At 44.7% G+C, this 18,219-nt stretch overlaps 1 pseudogene; it reads left to right on the forward strand.

Moving 5' to 3' along the window:
* Positions 1-15,280: 15,280 nt before the first annotated feature.
* Positions 15,281-16,782, forward strand: LOC125547346 (uncharacterized; annotated as a pseudogene).
* The last annotated feature ends 1,437 nt before the right edge of the window (positions 16,783-18,219 follow it).

Below are 18,219 nucleotides of genomic sequence, written 5' to 3' on the forward strand. Positions count from 1 at the left end.
GCAATGAAGACTCTCATCTTCTGCATTCTTCATGGCAAATGCTTCAACGCACAGGATCTCTTCATCCGTCAACTTGCAGCGTCTGCCTCAAAATTGTTTGGATTGAAGTTCTATGCTCCTTGGGTTATGAGGCTGATCAAGCTTCACTCTGCAATCTCCTATCAACCCTCAGCCCGCAACCATAGGATATTTTTGCCAGATGTGGACACATCTGCTGAAGCAATATATCCAGAGCCTGCCAAGCAACCATTAAGTCTTCAGAATGCAGAACACCAGAGCTTCACTCAAAATATTGAAGGTGTTGAAGCTCTCTCCCGAGTGTATCCAATGGCTGGCACCACACGTGCCCCTTCATCAACTGAAGCCACTAACAGTATAGCTGCAAAGAGACCCAAGAAGCGCGCTCGTGCACTCAATGACCGGGAGCTTCTTGTGGCTCTTCACCAAAAGCAAGACAGGCATCACGACTGGCTCAAAAGGCAGATGAGAAGCATCATGCAAGACGTCAATCGCATCAGAAATCTGGCAACCAAGAATGCATTTGTCGCACACGAGACCTGTCGCCGCACTTGGAAAGGCCTCACCATGATGTGCACTGAAGCTGACCTGCATGAGGATGGCTTCAAAGAGAGATTCAAATTTGACTCCACGCCTCCAAGAAAAGCTGTGATGCGAAGCACACCATCACTTGAAGAGTCAGAGTTCTCTTCTTCTGCTGCCACCGTGTCTGCCCAGATTATTGAAGAAGAAGACGATGCGACATCATCTCCACCTGCTTCAACACGCATCGAATCTGCACCAAGCTCGTCTGCACCGCCACCAAACAACTCCACTGACCCTGCTGCGCCTGGGAACGCGTAGAAACCTCTATGTCTTCAAACCTTTTTGTTCATCACTGACAAAAGGGGGAGAAGCATATGATGTTTATAGTCTTCAAGCGGGTCACTATGGGCGGGTGCCTTCATATTTTGCTACATTTTGCTTCGTGCTTACAACTCCCGTTTTTGCTACATTTGCTTCATTGAGTTGTAACACTTAGCTTTGATGGTCGTCTGCTACCTGTTTGTCACTCCGTTTTGCGAAGATAAATTCCGCATCTGCGACGATAAATTCCGAACTCATCTCATTCTGCAGACGTCCATTATGCATGTCATTATCTTCATATACTTTCACATGCATGGTGGATTGCCATCATAAGTTGAAGTGGATCTCCACAAGTACAACCTGCCATGTGCATTTGCATTCAAGAAGCAAATTACTTATATGCACATCTTCAGGGGGAGCCCTTGCAACTTATGAAGACAATTCCTTTACAATTTCACAAATTATGTTCCCCGTTGAAAACTTCAACTAGTTTGTCATCAATCACCAAAAAGGGGGAGATTGTAAGTGCATCTAGCGCCACCTCTAGTTGGTTTTGGAGTATTGACGGCAAACCTAGTTGAGGGACTAATGTGTTTGTGAGAATTGCAGGAAAACACAGGTAGAAGTCCCTCATTGATTCGGTTTCACTACCAGAGATGACCGCTAAAAATGTACGAAGACATTGAAGACAATGGTGGTTTATGAAGATATTCATATTGAAGACAATGACATGAGAAGACTCCCTTTGAAGCTTATGGAACTCGAAGACTTAGATCCTTCGTAGTTTTATTTCATTCATGTTGTGTCATAGGAACCACCGTACTGTTAAGTGGGGTCCAAGAGAACCAGTCAGAATGATTGAAGTGATGCCTAATTCAAATCCTATGTCTTCGAGCGAAGACTATGAGAGCAAATCTTGTCCAGAGTCAGACAAGTCAGCTTTACTTGTAGCCCAAGTAAAGTTGCCGTGTGAGTTCAAAATTCGACCGTTGGTACATGTGTCAGTTCCTTGGTGACCCAGGGTCATTTCAGACAAATCAGGTCGGGTTGCCAAGTGGCTATAAATAGCCCACCCCCACAACCATAAACGGTTGGCTGCTCAGATTTCAGTGCATGGCTTTTGTCGTTTGAGAGCAACCCACCTCGAAGCCTTTGAGAAAAATTCCTAGCGAGGAAAAAAGCCCTAACCACCCAGAGCCAGAGTAAATTGGGCATCACTTAAGTCTTCGTGTCTGAGTGATCTGAAGACTTATTACACTTGAGGACTGTGCATCCTCCAGACGGTTAGGCGTCGCGTTCAGAGCATCCAAGAGAAATTGTGGATTGCCAGTGAACGAAGTCTGTGAAGGTTTGGAAGTCGCCCGAATACTTACCACGAGTGATTGGACGAGGTCTGTGTGACCTTAGTTCAAGGAGAATATGGTGAGGACTGGGTGTCTTGGACTAAGTGTCCTTGACTGGGTGTCCGGGACTGTGTGTCCTTTGGTTTAAATACCTAGCCGCTCCAACCAGACGTACAGTTGTCACAGCAACTGGAACTGGTCCAACAAATCATTGTCTTCAACGTGTCACTGGTTTCATCTTCACTTCATTTGACTTACTGTTATTCATTGTGAAGCCATTGCATTCTTGCTTTATCTTTTATCTTCACAACATGAATGTATGATCTATTTGGCTTCGTAACTTCTTCCTACCTGATCCTTATTACACTGAAGCTGTTTGTCATTGTGCTTTCACTCAATTGAATACATGACCATAGCTGCCCTAGTGTAATCTAACTTCCGCTGCTTAGTAATAGGCATAATCTTCACTGTTTGTCTTCATAACTCTCACGTTTTGAAGACTTTCATAAAAATCGCCTATTCACCCCCCCTCTAGTCGATATAACGCACTTTCACTTCCACCATTGCTAGCCTCTCTAATACTGCGCACATTTCGCCGGTATCATACACCCACGATATACCTTCCTCAAAACAGCCACCATACCTACCTATTATGGCATTTCCATAGCCATTCCGAGATATATTGCCGTGCAACTTACCACCGTTCCATTTATTATGACATGCTTCATCATTGTCATATTGCTTTGCATGATCATGTAGTTGACATCGTATTCATGGCAAAGCCACCTTCATAATTCTTTCATACATGTCACTCTTGATTCATTGCATATCCCGGTACACCGCCGGAGGCATTCACATAGAGTCATATTTTGTTCTAAGTATCGAGCTGTAATTCTTGAGTTGTAAGTAAATAAAAGTGTGATGATCATTATTATAGCATTGTCCCATGTGAGGAAAGGATGATGGAGACTATGATTCCCCCATAAGTCGGGATGAGACTCCGGACAAAGAATAAAAAAAGAAAGAAAAGAGGCCAAAAAAAGAAAAAAAAGAAACAAGGCCCAAATAAAAAAATGAGAGAAAAAGAGAGAAGGGACAATGTTACTATCATGATCTTCAAAGTAGCACCATGATCTTCATGATAGAGAGTTTCCTATGTTGTCACTTTCATATACTAGTGGGAATTTTACATTATAGAACTTGGCTTGTATATTCCAATGATGGGCTTCCTCAAAGTGCCCTAGGTCTTCATGAGAAAGCGAGTTGGATGCACACCCACTTAGTTTCTTTTGTTAAGCTTTCATACACTTATAACTCTAGTGCATCCATTGCATGGCAATCCCTACTCACTCACATCGATATCTATTGATGGGCATCTCCATAGCCCGTTGATACACCTAGTCGATGTGAGGCTATTTGCTCCTTTTTTGTCTTCTCCACAACCACCATTCTATTCCACCTATAGTGCTATGTCCATGGCTCACGCTCATATATTGCGTGAAGATTGAAAAAGCTTGAGAACATCGAAAGTATGAAACAATTGCTTGGCTTGTCATTGGGGTTGTGCATGATTTAAATACTTTGTGTGGTGAAGATAGAGCATAGCCAGACTATATGATTTTATAGGGATAACTTCCTTTGGTCATGTTATTTTGAGAAGACATGATTTCTTTGTTAGTATGCTTGAAGTATTATTATTTTCATGATAATATTAAACTTTTATCTTGAATCTTTCGGATCTGAACATCCATCCCACAGTAAAGAGAAATACATTGAAGAATATGCTAAGTAGCATTCGTCATCAAAAATTCTGTTTTTATCATTTACCTACTCGAGGACGAGCATGAATTAAGCTTGGGGATGCTTGATACGTCTCCAACGTATCTATAATTTTTGATTGGTCCATGCTATTATATATTCTGTTTTGGATGTTTAATGGGTTATTTATACACTTTCATATTATTTTTGGGACTAACCTATTAACCCAAGGCCCAGTGCAAATTGCTGTTTTTTGCCTATTTCAGTGTTTTGCGGAAAAGGAATATCAAACGGAATGAAACCTTCGGGAGAGTAATTTTTGGAACAAACATGATCCAGAGGACTTGGAGTGGACATCAAGAAATCACCGAGGAGGCCACGAGGCAGGGGGCACGCCATCCACCCTCGTGTGCCCCTCGTGGCTCCACCGACCTACTTCTTCCTCCTATATATACCTACGTACCCCGAAACCATCGAGGAGCACCACGAAAACCTAATTCCATCGCAGCAACCTTCTGTAGCCATGAGATCCCATCTGGGTGTCGGGACCCCGATCCTAAGTCACACCGATCTAGCATGTAACACTTCATATCACTTTGCGGCCTCACACACGGTATTCCCACGGGTGCCACCTTACCTGGCCCGGGACCGTTTGCGCCTTTTGGCTCACGTATATGATAGTGTCGCCAGCATCCATATGGCAGAGAACCCGGGATGACATGACTAGTCGTGAACCCAAAGTGGCACTAATTTCACAGACAGGCATACCTGAATCAACCTCGAGCATGTCGGTCAACAGCGTATGAATTCGGGCTATAGCACCGGGTTAACAGGACTCCGGGAACCCGGGCTGTAGCAGGCTAGGCAGGACTCCGGATGTCACCGCGTGACATTTCCCCGAAGGGACAGACACAGGAACGAAGTGAATCACATGCCGGCCAGTCAAGTGTTTCGGAGCAGTAGTGCTGGGCTAGCAGGACTCCGGTGAACCGGGCTGTAGCGGACTACTATGGCTCATAGAAGCACAAAACTACATTTCCCCATAAGAGAGGCTACCATGGATAAACAACTAGGTTGTCGGATCCCACACATAGCAATACACGTTACACGTATGCATAACATGCAAGTATGTGCTGTACAACATGGCATCACAACATAACTCAAACTCATATAGATAAAGGCCCAGAAGAGCCACATAGCACTCAATACAAACAGGGGTCTCATGACCCATCATTCAGAGCATACAAGCAACGGAAGCATTACATGTCTGAGTACACACAACTACAAAAGGAAAAGACTAAGAAGCCTGACTAAACACGACCCTCCCAAGGGTACAAGATCCCAGCTGGGATACGAGCTACTCGTCAAAGTCACTAGTGTAACCAACTTCAAAACATAAATAAGCAAACGTGAGTACGAAGGTACTTAGCAAGTCTTACATCAGAACTATCTACATATGCAACATTATCAAAAAAGGGGGTGGTGGAGTTTTAACAGCAGCAAGCCAGCTTTGACTCAGTGGCTAACCTATACTACGAGTATCAGAAACTTCTTTGAGGTGAGAAGACGCACACGAGTTCACATAGTCACCATATCAATACTCCACTACGGATCCATTCCCGTCTCCCTACGAGAAGGCCATCCATAGCACTCACGCTTATCTTGCGTATTTTAGAGTATCCACTTCAAGTTGTCTATGTACTACATAAGTCCTAAAGTTTCCATATCCGAGGAAAACGGCTATTCGAATAGATAATGTTGACCCTGCAGGGGTGTACTTCTTCACACACGCTCTCGCCACTTATAGCCCTGTACACGTCATGTACCTCGGCAACCTTCAAGCGGAAGCCAGGCGAGGGTATCGGCCACGACCTGACTAACCACACAAGTCTCTCGTCCAGGTTTATCGCCTATTCGGGTTCCATCCGCAAGGAGATCCGGCCGGGTGAAGGAAATATGCCCTAGAGGCAATAATAAAGTTATTATTTATTTCCTTATATCATGATAAATGTTTATTATTCATGCTAGAATTGTATTAACCGGAAACATAATACATGTGTGAATACATAGACAAACAAAGTGTCACTAGTATGCCTCTACTTGACTAGCTCGTTAATCAAAGATGGTTGTGTTTCCTAACCATAGACAAAGAGTTGTTATTTGATTAACGGGATCACATCATTAGTTGAATGATCTGATTGACATGACCCATTCCATTAGCTTAGCACCCGATCATTTAGTATGTTGCTATTGCTTTCTTCATGACTTATACATGTTCCTATGACTATGAGATTATGCAACTCCCGTTTACCGGAGGAACACTTTGTGTGCTACCAAACGTCACAACGTAACTGGGTGATTATAAAGGAGCTCTACAGGTGTCTCCAAAGGTACATGTTGGGTTGGCGTATTTCGAGATTAGGATTTGTCACTCCGTTTGACGGAGAGGTATCTCTGGGCCCTCTCGGTAATACACATCACATAAGCCTTGCAAGCATTGCAACTAATGTGTTAGTTGTGAGATGATGTATTACGGAACGAGTAAAGAGACTTGCCGGTAACGAGATTGAACTAGGTATTGCATACCGACGATCGAATCTCGGGCAAGTAACATACCGATGACAAAGGGAACAATGTATGTAGTTATGCGGTCTGACCGATAAAGATCTTCGTAGAATATGTAGGAGCCAATATGGGCATCCAGGTCCCGCTATTGGTTATTGACCGGAGACGTGTCTCGGTCATGTCTACATTGTTCTCGAACCGTAGGGTCCGCACGCTTAAAGTTACGATGACAGTTTCATTATGAGTTTATGAATTTTGATGTACCGAAGGTTGTTCGGAGTCCCGGATATGATCACGGACATAACGAGGAGTCTCGAAATGGTTGAGACATAAAGATTGATATATTGGACGGCTATATTCGGACACCGGAAGTGTTCCTGGGAAGTTTCGGATAAAACCGGAGAACCGGGGGGTTACCGGAACCCCCCGGGGGGTTAATGGGCCTCATGGGCCTAAAGTGGAGAAGAGGAAAGGCAGCCAGGGCAGGCCGCGCGCCCCCTCTCCCCCTAGTCCGAATTGGACAAGGAGGGAGGGGCGGCGCCCCCCGTTTCCTTCCTCTCCTCTCTCCCTTCCTTTCCCCTCTCCTACTTGGACAAGGAAATGGAGGGGAGTCCTACTCCCGGTAGGAGTAGGACTCCTCCTGCGCGCCTCCTACTAGGGCCGGCCGCACCCCCCTTGGCTCCTTTATATACGGGGGCAGGGGGCACCCTAGGACACACAAGTTGATCTTCGTGATCGTTCCTTAGCCGTGTGCGGTGCCCCCTCCACGATATTACACCTCGATCATATTGTAGCAGTGCTTAGGCGAAGCCCTGCGATGGTTAAACATCAAGATCGTCACCACGCCGTCGTGCTGACAAAACTCCTCCCCGAAGCTTTGCTGGATCGGAGCCCGGGGTGCGTCATCGAGCTGTACGTGTGTCAAGAACTCGGAGGTGCCGGAGTAACGGTGCTTGGATCGGTTGGACCGGGAAGACATACGACTACTTCCTCTACGTTGCATCAACGCTTCCGCTTCGGTCTACGAGGGTACATAGACAACACTCTCCCCTCTCGTTGCTATGCATCATCATGATCTTGCGTGTGCGTAGGATTTTTTTTGAAATTACTACGTTCCCCAAAAGTGGCATCCGAGCCAGGTTTTATGGTTTGATGTTATATGAACGAGTAGAACACAAGTGAGTTGTGGGCGATATCAGTCATACTGCCTACCAGCATGTCATACTTTGGTTCGGCGGTATTGTTGGATGAAGCGGCCCGGACCGACATTACGCGTACGCTTACGCGAGACTGGTTCTACCGCCGTGCTTTGCACACAGGTGGCTGGCGGGTGTCAGTTTCTCCAACTTTAGTTGAACCGAGTGTGGCTACGCCCGGTCCTTGCGAAGGTTAAAGCGGCATCAACTTGACAAACTATCGTTGTGGTTTTGATGCGTAGATAAGATTGGTTCTTGCTTAAGCCCATAGCAGCCACGTAAAACTTGCAACAAACAAAGTAGAGGACGTCTAACTTGTTTTTGTAGGGCATGTTGTGATGTGATATGGTCAAGACATGATGCTAAATTTTATTGTATGAGATGATCATGTTTTGTAACGGAGTTATCGGCAACTGGCAGGAGCCATATGGTTGTCGCTTTATTGTATGCAATGCAATCACCCTGTAATGCTTTACTTTATCACTAAGCGGTAGCGATAGTCGTAGAAGCATAAGATTGGCGAGACGACAACGATGCTACGATGGAGATCAAGGTGTCGCGCCGGTGACGATGGTGATCATGACGGTGCTTCGGAGATGGAGATCACAAGCACAAGATGATGATGGCCATATCATATCACAAGGAGATGACTATTATTTCTTAATGTTCAGGCATTTCAAAAGGTATTCACTTGTTTTTCAGATATGTCCATGTGTTAAAATAATACATGTAACCAAAAAAGTATTTGCAAATTGAACTATACTCATAGAGCACATGTTCCTTAAAGCTCAAGTGATATCTGAGCCAGAGATCATCATAACCACTATGATGATGAATGGTTGATCCTTGCAAAGGACAGACTATGGATTGTAATCTTGAACCATGTATGTGGCATGCAATGTTGTCCGGAAAAGCCTAGAAGGCATGAGTTCCCATGACGGCAGTACACCGGTAGGGCAGGAGAAAGTGGTTGGTTGTATCCACACCATAGGCCTTGTGAAGATCAGAATGCACAAGAAGATACTAGCATTTTCTTTATAATATGCAACAAAAAACTTTCATATTAGTGGTTCTGGTGACAAAAGAGTATCTGTCTGATGACATTGTCCCCTAGTTCATGCACATCGAGAAGCTTGCACCTCCACCTCTTTCAACTTCCGCCACCACCGTTAAGGCCACTATAGCCCCTCCTCCTTGTCCAGCTGCTGACACCAAGAAGCCATCAAATAACCTATCAGAGCAACATGAAATGGAAATCTACAAATACGAACAAACTGCAATGAGGATGAATCAACTGTAGGATGTGATCATAATTACATGTTTTGTTGTTTCAGAAGGAATTAGCTCCTTTATTATATGCAGTGGGTTATTTTGCTTATGTGATATCTATGGTCTTAAATCTAAAATAAGTGATTAACATTTTTCCGTGCTTCCCTATGTTGTTGGTTTGTTGCTTCACTGATTATTCATATATATACTACTAGTTGATCTATTGATACATATTTATTGCACGGTGGCCACAAGGGTGATTTTGCCAAACCGGTAAAGGCTGATATGTTGATGGCAAACTGATCCCAAGAGTCTCTGTACAGTAAAATCAGCATATCTTTACCTAATAATAAATCACGGATCGCTTCTTACCACCGTAATTTTGTCTGCCTGTTAGTAGTTTTCGTCCATCCGTCCGCCAGTCTCAGTCGTGCGTCAGCTTTCCCCTCGTTCGTGCGTCTCACGTAGCCTCCGTGTGCTGATGGCCCAAAAGCCCAAATAATCACCCTCCGTTTGCTGGTGGCCGAAAAGCCCAACTAATTAAGCCGAGGCACAAAAAATAAGAACGCTGGTGTGGAGCATCAAACTCACAACCTACTATTCTAAGTTGGATACCATACCAACGAGCTAGATCATGCATGTGTGCCGAATTGTAGGTCAATAGCCTTTTAAATAGTCCCATATCGACTCTTTACATCTAACCCATTCAATTTATATACTTCTTTGACTTTCCCAGGTTGTCAAGAAGATGTCTCGAAAAGAGGAAATAGAGGGTAATTAAAATAAGGAGGCAAAGAGTGTATTAAACGGAGACTGATGGAGTGGGATAGGCGTGCCAATATTAGTCCCCTAGGAGTCGTCCTGCACGGCGAAACTCACCGTCCCAACTACACGACATGGTCATCTTGAACCTTGGTTCTCATCCATGCAAAGATGAGCTCCATCTCGACTGACCATGGCCAACGAGCTGCCCGACGGTGAGGCAAGGCGGATGTACGCGATGCTCCTCTCCCCAAGCCCGCGGTGACGCGAGCTTGCCGGCGAGGAGCCACGGACGATAACAGAACTGATGCCGTTGGAGGGACATGTGTGACCAGATCAGAGAGGGTACGCATAATTTAAGGAGAACCTTGATTCACGTTTCCTTTTTCGGACACTCCACGTAAAATACATTCAGAAATCATGGTCATAGGGTATAATCTCAGTAAAGTTTGTGAACAAGGAAGAAGATGACATGCCTAGCATCACTGAAGGTATGGAGGAACAATTGCGTCCGGGTAAAATTACTTCAATAAAAATATTGCATGTATAGTAATTTAATTATGTGATATGCTTTCTCATTATGCATCAACATCCGATGTACACCGTAGTACTAAATTTGGACGACAAATATACATCACCAATGTTATATTTCTTGTGCAAAATCTAATATGTTTCTCTTTTTAATGAACAACAGTTGCATACAGTATAAGAAGCTCTTGTGCAGGCAAGCAATTTGGATCGCAATATTTTTAATGTATGATATGAGTAATTCAATAGAAGTGTTAATTGCGCATACGGCATTTTTATTGTTAGTATGGTGCTTAATCTGCATTTTATAGTAAATTATAACTTTTTAACCCTCATTTTTTTGCGGGGTAACCCTCATTATTGTATACTAAAATTACAACATTCTTTTTTCGTTGATAATCTATATTTTCTGCATTTATGTTTGGTTGGTTTGTTCGTGGAGATATACACACACTATAAACAAAACATTGGGTAGTCAACCTAGCCTATGCTTGATTATAGTACTGAATATGCTTTCTCGGTGACAACCTAGCTCGTGCTTAATTATAGTACATATTTTTCCTATTAAAAGCTGTATTAAATCCTAAAAATAATTATTCCTATGATAATGAAATAAATGTGAGGAATAACATCTTGCATTGGCAGGAAAAATTATGTTTCGGTATTTCGAATTTTCTTATGTTTTGTATGTATTTTTGTTCTGATGCTTGAGTTTTTTTTTCATTTCTGTTGGAGATGATTGTCTTTAACCTAACCCGCAAATCGTACATTGTCTAAATTTCTTAGGCATTTGCAAAGATTGGTGGGCTGAAATCACAATTCTCCTTCATGTTATTCACAATTGCAACACACATTTTCATCGCCATGCATATTGGGTTTAGGGGCGTGTGATCATTTTTCTCCCATTGCAATGCACGGGCATTATTGCTAGTAAGGTGTACAATCGATGGATGATCTTAGACGGAATTCATCTGCTATGTCTCACGAAACATCGTGTGCTACTCAACGTTGGAAAGTACTAGGATAAGAATAAACTATTGGAGGATAGGGCAGAAGCGCCACGAATCACGCTATGCATTAGGTGCATACGTTCTCTAGAAGCAGCTCAACATTGGTAGATCACACTCGGATAGTCTTGTATCGGATATATCAGCCCCATCTTTTCAAGTTGTTTCTTTTGATGTCATGCATTATAAAATGCCTCCAATAAGCATATAGACCCAAAAAAACTGTGTACTTTACTCATTTTCAGCATAACATGTCTGTTTCATGTCTGCATTTTTCCATATTATATGAAAGAAGCAATTTTTTAACTTGAAGCAAATTGCATTTTTCAATATAATATGTATTTTTCAATCTCATATTCAAGAATCAAATTGCATTTTTAATTTTCTTAGAATGCAACTTATATATATCATAAATTTCTATGATTAGCAAGTTGATAAATATTAAATAGAGCTATATCTACTACCACTATAAAAGCACGAGAGGGCAGATCCAACTCAGCATGTTAGCCGTCTAATAAACGATATAACGGCCTAAAATCTCCGTTAACAAAAATTATAGTTAACAAAATCTTCAACTCACTAATCTCCCCTCGCTAACGAAACCCGATACTACTAATCCACCATGCCCCTTCTTAAAAAAAACTACCCTGCACCACGCACCACACGACCGATCTAATCCCCCTCGCCCCCCACGACCATCGGTCTACCGCCGTCCGCGCACGACGCACCACCGCTCCTTGATACGTCTCCAATGTATCTATAATTTTTTGATTGCTCCATGCTATTACATATTCTGTTTTGGATGTTTAATGGGCTTATTTATACACTTTATATTATTTTTAGGACTAACCTATTAACCCAAGGCCCAGTGCAAATTGTTGTTTTTTGCCTATTTCAGTGTTTCGCAGAAAAGGAATATCAAACGGAGTCCAAACCGAATGAAACCTTCGGGAGAGTTATTTTTGGAATAAACGTGATCCAGAGGACTTGGAGTGGACGTCAAGAAATCACCGAGGAGGCCGTGAGCCAAGTCCATCTACCCACTGCCACATTGTATAAAGGACAAAATGTACGTAGCATTTAGGCAGAAGAAAAAAACAGAGTTATTGGGCCAGAACATGAAGGACATGAGGTCACATAAATTGGACAAACGTAGATGAAGATTAAGTTCGAGTCACTACTAAGGTATATGGGTGTCAGAAGTCGCTGCGGCTCCGGTGGTACACCGTGCCACCATCCTGGACTATGGCGGAGACAAATTGAGGACACGAGCTCACATCAATTCGACAGCGGGGAAATAACAAAGAAACGATGCTCGTCACAAGGGATGGCGCCCAAGGCTGCTGTAGGCAGGCACTGGAGTGGTCGAAAATCCTGACAAGATGATCTGCGCACATAACAGAGGAGAGTACCCTGGGTGGGTCAGTTCCTCTTTTGAAAAAAAATTTCAAAACCACAACCCAAATGCCATACTGAAGTTGTGACTTGAGATGCGGGTCCCAAGATTGGATGGATGGAAAATTGAATTTACAGCAAATTGAAAATGTTAGACAGAAACAGTGGGGGAGAAAGGGGGGCCAGCAGGGGCCCCGGCCCCCCCTGACAGCAGAGATGCAGTGCTAATTTGCTGATAAATAGTGCTAAAATGAGTGATTATTTCCTGTCAAAAGCATGTTTTTCATTGGCTTGGCCCTCCCCAAGCAGTTTCAACATCATTCGGCCCTGTTGATATAATTTTCCTGGCTCCGCCACCGGACATAAATTTAGGAAAACTGTAAATCTAAGGTTTTCAAGGAGAGTACATCAAGAGCTTCATTTATAAAAGAGAAAGTGACCACCCAATGCGATGTGTAGTATTCATGCAGAAAATGAAGATCTATTGGTGCCCTCTTATTTTGTATCAAATTCAACATTCATTTAACTAGCAAAATACTACCTCCGTCTGGGTTTATTAGTCATTATCATGTTTTGGGCAATGTTTTAAATAGCTGGCTATGGAAAATAGCGGCGAGCCTCTAAATCGGCTATAGCGGGCTATAGCAGGCTATTTATGAAGGCGACCATTTAGCGGCACCCTGCTGAAAAGGCTATAGCTATAGCCGGCTATTTAAAACTATGGTTTTGGGTCAAAGTTTGAACACATATTTGAATGTAGTTTTCACTTTTCAGTGATATTGTTGTTTTCATTTTTGAAGTATTTTCCAGTGATATTGTTTTTCTTACGTAGAACTTATATACAACTAGTTATGTCTTTAGCCGTCGCCGTAATATTCCACTAGTTATATACAACTAGTTATTGTTGATTAGACATGCGGCCATAGCTGAAGTTCTGCTCCTCCCCATAAATATTTAGCAAGGATACATCGACAGGGAATAGCACTCTAGAGCGCTCGCCACATAAATATTTTTATCTTTGCTGGGCAGACTAAGTTCCATACCGAGTCCCATGTATAAGATGGGTCTGAAGCTCTAGTCGTTGATTCCAACTTATGCCCAAGTTGAAATTCCCATTTTGTATGGTATGCAGATCGCACCGTGAAAGTCCCTGCCACGTTGGTCTTACGGCTTGTGACAAACTTCAAACTACTCGAGCAATAGTGCTACTTCTAGGGTCACACTAAATGGTCAGCCTAGGCCCACGTGCAATGCGACCGTTGCATACGTGAGCTGAGTGTATATTATGAGATAATCCACTTGCATTTATAAGCCGATTGGGCCGTTAATACACACTCAGCCTGCATGAGCTGCCACCATAGAGCCAGTATTGGCAGGATGGCCGCATAGTGGCTGCTGCTTATGCGGAGCCCTTGGCATCAGATGAGTGTTTTTCTCATAATATTCCGAAATTTGTGTAGAAACCAGTTGATTTTTAGATGGTATTCACTTGTACGAAGGTAAGCCGAGCCACAACCGGCTGTCGTGTGGTTTTTCCAGAGCACTCGGCTCACGATGTACTACGCGGAGTGAACGACAATTTACACTCGACTTGCATCCAAACACTAGGCAACATGTATTTTTCCCATAGTAGCTACGGCCTACTGCCAGCATCACACTTAATGCCTAGTCCAGCCTCTCTCGAAACAAAAAGGCAAGGCCAAGGCCCACGTGCGATGCGAATGTAGCGCAGTGAGCGCGGCTTACAACCCACAATAGTCGAGTGATAAACGTTTCCGAAGATATCACACTTGATGAGATAGTGCCCTTTTCTTCAGGTGGCACGGTACAATTGTATTTCCTCTGTCTTAAATTACTTATTTTAGATTTGTCTAGATACAGATGTATCTAAAACTAACACGTGTCTAGATACATTTATCTCTAGAAAAATCTAAGACAATTGATTGGGGGGGGGGGGGGGGGGGATGCTCGAAACGTATTGCTGTGTTTTATTGCTCCAAACGGTGCACCGGTCGGGGCCCGCCCAGGGGGAGAAGTTGGTCTCATTTGGTTGGAAAGGATCCCGGTTGGATCCTGGCCTCATCCCTGGGTGGAAAACCCTCCTAGAAAGTCTGACCCGGGCCAAGTGTCTTGGGCATTTGGACGCTCGAAGCCATGCGCTTTCCTTGGCCCGATCCCCATGAGTTCCCCGGGATAGCATATACGTCTAGCGACATCGGGAGAGAATGCCCTGTATCGTTCGCTCTTGGCTGTCTATGACCCTCCACCCACGAGGTCGCCGCCGGCTGCCGCCTCCCTCACCCACCGCCTCATGCCTATATATGTTGCTTGCCATCCTATCCTATCCTCCTCGATCTCTGGTTGCGTCTCGTACTCACATCTCCCCCTTCGCCTCTGTACTAACCGGTGTATTCCACTAGATATATACCACTCCCTCCGTCCCAAAATAAGTGACTCAAGTTTGTACTAGCTTTATATAAAGCTAGTACAAACTTGAGTCACTTATTTTGGGACGGAGGGAGTACTAGTTATAGTTGGTTTTAGACATGCGGCCATAGCTGAAGTTCTGCTCCTCTCCACTCCAGCGAGAACCATGGCTGATGATCGCACCTCAAGGGATGTGAATTTCCCACCCTGGAAAAATATTCAGCCTCGCATCCAAACAAGGCCGCCCGGTTCCCACCCTCTCACAAACTCACAAGGACGAGGAGAAGAAAATCGTTGTACGCCTAAAATTTTACATCTTTCCAATTCACCATTGCTTTTAATTCTTTCCTGTTTTCGTCGGATCCAATCCAAATCCATTCCCCCGCTCGCAATCACCACGCTGGGCAATGGATGGGAGCCCTAGGCGCCGCCGAGGGTCCTCCTCCCACCAACCCCAGGCCGCCCTCTCCGCCCTAGATTCAGCGCTATATATTGCCGATGCTTTCAGCCCTAGAATCACATCCATCCACCACTCCCCCCGCGCCGTCATTCTCAAAGGAGAAAAACATGAGCCATGGCGAAGGAGAGCGAGCCCTTGCGGTGGTAGCCACCGCCACGGAGACGGAATCGCAGCAGGTCCTCAGCTTTAGCATGTCCACGGCGCTGCTGACCTGCCATACCTGCCGCCTCCCCCTCAAATCCCCCGTCTTCAAGGTATGAATCGCCATGGATCGAAAGTTTCTTTCATCAATTAATCGTCTTTGCATATCATATCTGGATCCTGCTATCTCAACTGAATCTCGACGCCAGTGTGACGCCGTCCATCTCCTGTGCTCGTCCTGCCGCGAACTCCATGGAGAAGAACCCTGCGGCCTCACGGTTGTCCACTTCGCCTTTCTTGACGCCTTTGTGGCCTCCGTCATTGTGCGGTGTGACTTCGAGAAGTACGGCTGCGACGCCGGCGGCATCGTGTACCATGAGTCAGCCGAACACAGGCGCGCGTGCCCGCACGCGCCTTGCGGATGCCCGGCCAGGGCTTCGGACGGCGGGGGTTGCGGCTTCATCGGCTCCAAGCAGAAGCTGCTCGACCACATCACTGGCTCCGATGGCCACTCGCGCCCCACCATCTGCATCCCCTACGGCCAGCCTCGGACCCTGAACCTGCCGGTCTCGTGCGGCTGGCACGTCCTGGTCGGCGAGGTCGACAAAGCTGCTGCTGGCGTTAACCGGCACCGCAACCTGTTCCTGATGTCATTGGGCCAGCATGGCCCAAACATATCCGTGTCTCTGCTATGCGTTAGAGCGAATGGTGGCGACCCGGCGCCGCAGTTCGCGTGCGAGCTCTCTGTAGAGCGTTCTGGCCGCGGCACAACGCATATGGTCATGATGAAGTCGGCCCTGATGAGCAGCAGCTCCCTGTCTGGTGGCGCCCCTGCGCCCGGCGACAGAGAGTACGAGTGGTTGCGTGTGCCGAAAGAAGAGTACTTGTCGGGTGACACTGTCCCCCTATGCATCTACATCGAGAAGCTTTCTCCCGTGGCCTCCACCCCTACACCTCTTCTCGCCATTGCTGCCCCTCCTCCTTGTTCGACCAAGGACACCAACAAGCCAGCAACAACATATCAGAGCAATGGCAAGAAACGGAAATCTGCAAGCAATCTGCAGTGAGGAGGAATCGACTAGCTACTATGTAATGGCAATTCCAATTACTATACATAGTATTTTGTTATTTCATAAAGAATTAAATCTTCTGTTATTTACAATTGATGATTTTATATATTGTAATTTCTCTACAGTGTTGTTGCGTTGTTGAATCAAGCATACTCCTGCCTTTATTTTTTCATTTTTTGCGAGAACTCCTGCCTTTATTTCGTGGTCAACGATCTTGCATATATAACAGTGCTAGCTAGTTGATCTCTCCTTGTTGCCGAAGAATAAATCTGCCGTGAGGCAGACTGGGGGCTGGTCAGGTAGATTTTCTCCGCCATGTGGACGGCAAGGAGATTTTGGCAATCCCGTTGAAGGATGACTTTGATGACATCTCGGCCTGGCACACAGATCCCAACCAGACTCCCTTTATAGCCAAATCAGCATAAAATGTGTATGGTACACTCCATGGATGAACCTAGGGGAGTTTCGTCTAATATGTACTGTATGAAAGATCATGTGTGCCACACAGCAGGGCAGACAAATAGTAGCACCTACTCCACGCTGCAATGTGCTAGTTATCGATGATGAAGGGAAAGTAATTAGCTAATTATCGATGGCAGTTTCACAGCTCGTGGTAATGCCGGATGGATAGGGCTTTGTGTTCGGGGATAACACAAGTGAGTCAGTAGTGTCTTGGTGAACCAGCAGGACAAATCACCTAACGCACGGGAGAAACTCCAACTGAACCTATACTGCAGGCATAAATAATGCTCAAGAAGCAGCACAGGATTGGGGTGCTCAATATGGTAGTCCTAGAAAGGGATACGTAAACCCTTGTGATGAATATGACATGGCACTCAAGAGAGTTCTTTTTAGTTATGTTGATTTTTTTCGGATTTCTTCGTGTGTATTGCTCAAGAGACTATACAGGTTTCCTCATCGCCATAGAAATAAATTTAGTTATGGAGATATTTATAATATATATATATATATATTAATAAGAAGCATGATATAATCTTTTATTGGATGTGTCAGCTCCACCATTCAAGCAACTAGCACGGCTGCCTGTGCGAGCGTAATCAGTTTCAAGTTTCAACCAGTTCCTTAAGATATCATGCATATTATAAAAGGGGTCTTATAGGTATATACGTAAACAAATATTATTGTCCAGCTGCGCCCCTGACCTGGGCAAGTTTAAATGTGGTTCCGCTACCGAATGAGTATTTGTCCGGTGGCACTGTCCACCACTGCATGTACATCTAGAAGCTTGCACCTCCCCCTCTTACACCTGCCACCACCACCCCTTAATGCCATTGTAGCCTCTCTTCCTTGTCCGGCCACCAAGAAGCCAGCAACCAAAATATTATAGCAACATGAAATGGAAATGTACAAATACGAACAAAAGGGATTTTATACACGGTGGACACAAAGGGGATTTTGCCAATACAGTTAAAG

The sequence above is a fragment of the Triticum urartu genome, chromosome 3A (assembly GCF_056163025.1).
Source record: "Triticum urartu cultivar PI428250 chromosome 3A, HENAU_Tu73, whole genome shotgun sequence".
Lineage (NCBI taxonomy): Eukaryota > Viridiplantae > Streptophyta > Magnoliopsida > Poales > Poaceae > Triticum > Triticum urartu.